Source organism: Corvus brachyrhynchos, unplaced genomic scaffold (assembly GCF_000691975.1).
Source record: "Corvus brachyrhynchos isolate BGI_N302 unplaced genomic scaffold, ASM69197v1 scaffold5, whole genome shotgun sequence".
Taxonomy (NCBI): domain Eukaryota; kingdom Metazoa; phylum Chordata; class Aves; order Passeriformes; family Corvidae; genus Corvus; species Corvus brachyrhynchos.
Window position 1 is genome coordinate 12,322,690 of NW_008238321.1, and position 6,131 is coordinate 12,328,820.

The 6,131-nt window shown below is 44.2% G+C and overlaps 1 long non-coding RNA gene across 1 annotated transcript; it reads left to right on the forward strand.

Annotated features, from left to right (window-relative positions):
- Nucleotides 1-437: 437 nt before the first annotated feature.
- On the forward strand, nucleotides 438-5,194 carry LOC108446719. The gene is made up of 2 exons (XR_001862019.1): nucleotides 438-1,487; nucleotides 4,747-5,194. It is a non-coding gene; the product is annotated as an uncharacterized LOC108446719 (long non-coding RNA).
- Nucleotides 5,195-6,131: the final 937 nt, after the last annotated feature.

The window sequence follows — 6,131 nt, forward strand, 5'->3', positions numbered from 1 at the left end:
GCCCTGGTTGCAGAAGAACCAGAGAAACTGCTGTTTCTCCCTGTGTTTACTCCAGCTTTATCCACATGCCACAAGTCTATTCAACTCGATTTATTTTCTGCTGATGAGTGTTTTCCCCTCCTGTTAGCACATTATCACACGAACATCCAGAGATGTGAAAGATTTTGTGTTTTTAGCTGGTCTCTTATGAAAGCAGAGATGACATGGTCCCTTGGTCAGCAGATGAGTCATGAGTCCTCTAGGAATTACTTTTGGTCCCATTGCCAGCTTTGTGGTTGGACACCCCAACTTGTGAGTTTCCACAAAAATGACCTTCAGAAGGGCTGTGAGAAAACCTGAGTGGCACTTGAGAAATGTGTGCAGAACCGACAGATAATCTGGTTGTACATCACACTTAATATTAGTCCCATGGAACACTGTCTGGGGCAGAGCACTAAACTCTCAGAGATATGGACCTGCTGCTTAAATCATTCTTTCTGGACTCATGGCTCCTCTCTTTCGTGCTCTGATACTATGTTTTTTCTCATAAAGGGTGGTTATTGAGCTATCTCACGAAGTATGACTCAAGTGACATCTCTACTGATCTCATCAAAGTCTTTTCCAGAGGCTTCAAGGAAAGATGGAGAGATAAGGACTTGGTAATGTTGAGATCTGGAACACATTAAAAAACAGGTAGGAAAATAAGCCTAGAAAAAGCAATTAAAATTAGAGAAGATTAAAGGATAAATACCTTGGGGGAGTTTACTGTATGTTTCACTTGTATTTGTACCGTACCTCTTAGACCAATTTTTCTTTTCATTTTCATAGCACTCCACTATCAGCATAAGCACCAAACTGAGCTAAATTAACACGTTGGATTCATTACACCATTCAAACAAATTTCCCTGGGCTTATTATGCCTTAAAGGCTTGATACTTTCCTGGAAGCCTCTTTCAAATTACCCTTTCATCAAACATGACATAAACTTGGGTCTGCAGAGCATGAAAATTTATGTGTGAGAGCAGTTATTTTAACAGGTGGAAATTCTCAGATTCACCAGAAAGATGAAGCATCAAATACATCATTAATTTTTTAAAAGGGCTTCAGAGTATAATAGTCTTGTACTGTCGGCATCCACGGTGAGAGATAACTGCTTCTTGCTGCAACTCTGCCTTTCTCTGCAGTGCAGTACAGCGCACGCCAGCTCTGCTCCAGCTCTGTGCAGCATTTCATAATGTGCAATTGCTCCTGAGTCCCGATTCAGCTTTTCCCTCTTGCAGGATGCAGTGCTTCTCAGGCTTCTGCCCAGGCTCTCGGGAATAATGCAAGCAGCACAAATCTCCTCACAGCTGCCTGAACAGCCAGCTCTTGCAGCAACATGAACTGATGTGCAGCCACGCTGCCCGGCTTGCAGGTGACAGAACATCTCGGGCAGGACGTGGGGCACGGCACTGTCTCACTGGGCAGAGGAGAGGGAGCTGCTGCTCATGGAGCACCTTTCAGTCAGCGTGAGTAAAAGCACACTTGATTCCCAGCCAGCGCTGTCTACACATCAGACATTCAGCTGTTCCATGAAGTTTGACTTTTGGAGACGATTTTTTGTAACTGAGTTGTTACCATGCTGTCAATTTAACTATGTAACACACTGCAGGCAGACTATGACTTTCCTCTAAGGAGTTCTGTGTGGATTCCAAGACTCAGAAAAGGATTGCTGCAGCTCCCACTCTCCTGAAACCAGTGTGGAAACTACTGCTTTGGGCTATCTCACCATTTTTACCTTGGCTGAAATTGAACAGATATAATATGACTGCTTGTATTGACAAAAAAAAAAAAAAATACTCTCCTACTATTTTGCCTTGGACTTTCAGGGCCAAAATATTTAAAGGCCTGAAACTTTGGTTTGGGTTATGTATTTGTCAGGTCGAAGTTACTGCAACAACTACTTGTTTAGAAACCTGTCACTTAAATGGAAGTGCTTGGTTTGTACGTTATGTATGACTGTTGCTGGTAATATGTAAATGATGTCTAGGACATTTAAGGAAGCATGCTCTTAATAAACAGAAAAACACACTGTTAATAAACAGAATGTGAAGAAACAGCTTGTACACACAAACAAGGACTAATGTAGCCCACGATGCAATAAATCTATGACAGGATGATGTCTGTGACAGGAACTCAGATATTTACTCAAATACTGTACATAATGCTACTTACCTAGGAGATGTAAAATGCCTGAAAAGATGTAATAGTCATAAGGAAATTCAGGAGAGCAAAGATGCAAGTTCTAAGAAATTTAATGTCTTTTATTTGTTGCACTGTTGTAGAGGAATACTCTTCAGGAAAAGATATCCTCTAAAAGACCTTGAGGAAATGGAGCAGATGGTGGCATGTGCTATCCCACTTAAATTCAAAGTGGCTATATAAATACCCAGAAAAAATAAATAATGTTTTCCTTAGTCTTTTATGCAAAGAAAAGAAGGTAAAAGATGATTTCTGGTAACATTCAAATTGGAATTCCAAAACCTTTTTACGCTAAAATCATTTTCAACACAAAACTGGTGGTGAACTAATGATTCAATATGCAGTTATTAGGATTATTTGTACGTTGGATTTCTGTATTAATACTCCTCATAGGATAAGGAAAAATTCCAGTTTGGGATGAGACAAGGTAGGCATCAACAGGGGCTGCAGCATTTGATAGACAGTATCAGAGAGATGATGGACAGGTACGGTGCAGTAGGATAGACTGCTGGGCAGTCTGGCCTCCCCAGGTCCTTGTAGCTGCCCACGTTTTTGATGAAGAGCACGGTGGGAGTCCCGGGGATCTCCTGCGCGCCGGCGGCTGTGCCTGCGCCGCCAGTACAGCGTGTTCCGGACACCCCGCGCTCCCAACGCCCGCACAGATGGGCCACACGTCACATGTGCTTTGAGGCTGCTATGCCCAGAAATTAGTCTCTGGGGCCATTTGACTGAAAATTTGGTTGGTTATTGATAGAAACTGGATTCTGCCATCAAAACAGTAGAATTGGCAGGTACAAGGAGTAACTCTTCTAAGAATCCTTTATGATTTTTAAGAGGCATTCATCTGAAATAGACTACAGGATCTTGGTGACTGGTACTTCTCTGCTCTAGTTAAATAATGTTTTGCTCCTTGGCTTCTGTCCTATTTCCACAAGAGGAAATAGCATCTATTTCCCTCTCATGGTTGGTGATTGTTTTTCTCTCAATCTGTAGCTTTGTTATGGATCAGAGGGAGCCAAGGGCCAGGAGTGACTTGCAGTCCTCAGCACATGCTGGTTTCCCCAGACATACTGCTTAGTAAGGAAATAAATTAGCGAGGGGTAAAAGACGCAATATGGTGCTTACCACCCTATTTCAGCACATTAAATATATACAATCTGCACTCCATTCCACTAAAAATAACATTCAGATTAATGCAGCTTTCTTTGATATATTAAATTGAGAAATCATTAGCATGAATTACAAAGCAGGAAAAGTATGGTTCATAGTGTCTGTCACTCCGGAGTTGTGTATTAGGACGGATGTGGGAAGTTTGATGGAGTGGACTGAGCATACACCCAGGAATGAGACAGGGCACGTATCTCCACAAGTGTCATTGACTCTTTCTGAAATTTAAGGCAGATCTTTTAAGTACATGTATTTCTATTTTGAGAGGGTCCAGATTTAAACGCTTTATTTTTTAGCAAGACTTAAGAATGTACAGCTCCAACTGATGTCTGTGCTGGCTACCCAGTACCCAAGTTCCAAACTTGAGGACTGAAATTTAGAAGGCAGTTTTGAAAATCCTGGCCTCAGCTTCCCTGGGCTTCTTAATGGCTAGTGTGATATCTGAATAGCCTTATCCATCTTTGGCTGATTGAAATCTGCTACTGAGAAAATGCTATAGGAATAATTAATACTCTATCTCACAAATCTTGATGAGCTTTAACTCATATCTGTAATACCATTCAAATTTCACAATGTAATCATCCTTGTAGAAACAAATCTAGAATATCTTTTATTTTGGCAGCTATATAAGATTTTACAGTTTTAAGGCTGTGCACAACAACAGTTTAGAAAGCTGAGCATCACTGATCCACTTTACAAATGGAGACAACTGCACTCTGAAGAGGGATCTGCAGTAGACCACACAGACTGCAGCAAATTCACCACTAGAATACAGGATTTCTGATACAAAATTTACTCCACTGAATCAGTGGTTCTTAAACTCTTGGTGTATGCAGGCAGCTGTTGGTCATAATATCCAGGTTGCTTTCTTGCCTCCCCTTGCTAAATTAATCTGAAGTGTAGTTGAAAATACATTGCTACTATTGCCTTGTGCTTGGAGTGATTCATGCTGTTACCACTGGCATGCTACTCAGTAATGAAACAAAGAGAATCACCTGCTGCATCTGCCCCACCACTGGGGCACAGGATCTGCTTGGCTTAATTGGGAAGGGTCAGCAAATTCGCAGCAGGTATTGTTGCTATACTTACAGAAAATAATTTTGTGGCATATTGTATAATTCTGGATGTCCATCTCAATTGTAAAGGATGGAAAAAAAAATCTGTCATGGCTCATGGAATTGATTGGTTTTGCAAAACTAATTCACTTAAGATACACAAATGTACCTCAGTTGAAACTCAAGACTGATGGGCACGGGGTCATTCCATGAAAGTGGCATTTTATTGTGATGAAGCCTTGTGATATACTTTTTTCTTTTCTTTTTGTCCTGAAATTGATTTTAAAATCTCCATGTCTTGCAGGCATTGCTTACTGACTGCAAGCCAATAGGACTGTATCAGCAGGATGAGGGCTGCCCAGCGGAGTCCAAGGGAGGCGGCAGTATGCCATCTGTCTGAGTGAAGTCTCCAACAGAACCGTGGCATATTAGGAGGATTTCTAATATGGAAATAGGCACAGGAGAATTTCAGAAGACTCCTCAGGTCTTGCAGTGGTCTCAAGAGTCGCACATCGCAGTTAAAAAAAGATTTTGACCTCCTCACTTCTCTTTGCTGAATATCTGACCAAAGTGTTACGGTTTTTCATAACTAAGGAATATTCTGCTGTCAGGAATTGGACTTATCAAATCAGATAATGTAAGTTTTGAGGTCTTGCAGGAGAAACAAAAATATGCCAGAGACAGTGTACACACCTGTTTTGGGGAAATGTCCTTAGAATATCTACCAAATGGAGGAGACTTTTTTCCTCTCAGATTTGTCTGCCTTCCTGGTAACAGCCAGGCTTTACCCACACTGGGCACCAAATGCCCTTCCAGCAGCTGCAGAGACAGCTTTACATGGAAACGTATCCAGGCGTAGAAAGACACTATTTTGTTTTTGAAATGCGTTTTAGAAGCTTCCTGTGAGGAAGACAGAGAAGCCTTAGGGGTTCAGTTAGTGCTTAATGTGAGCCTGGTCCGCTTTCTGCTGACGGCTGCTGAACATCAGACCCCCCGTCGCTCATACACGGGCGACGTGTCCTAGTGGGGAGAAGGGTGGGGATGGGGTCTGATCCATTCGGAGGGACACAGCTCCCTGCAAGCTCCAGCGAGGCGTGGGGCAGCACAGACCCGTGCAGAGGGACCTGGCAGCAGGGCAGAGCTCCCCCCTCCAGCCCCGCTCAGGTCCTGTCAGCCCCGGCTCCTCGCGGGGCTCAAGGGCCTCAGGCTCCCCTCAGGCCGCGGGGTCTGGGATCCTCTGCTCCCCTCACCGCTGGGGACTGGGAGCCGCCGCCTCCCGCCACGTCCCGGGCACGCCGGGGCTCCTCAGGGTGCCCTCGGGGCCCGAGACACCCTTATCCTCAGGATGGGGCGACAGAGTCTTAAGCTCTGCCCAGGGAATGTTTAGATTGGGTGTTAGGAAGACGTTCACAGGAAGGATTAGGCATTGAAATGGGCAGCTCAGGGACGCGGTGGAGTCACCGTCCCCGGAGATGTTTAAGGACAGACTGGACGTGGCACTCGGTGCCATGGTACAGTTGACGTGGTGATGTTCGGACAGAGGTTGGACTCGATGATCTCAGAGGTCTTTTCCAACCTCAGTGATTCCGTGATCCCTTCACGCTGGTGGCGTTGGGATGCCCCGGCTGCCCTCCCTCGCAGCTGAGAGGCTGTCACCGACGCACCGCAGGGCCTGAAACCCCCTCTCAC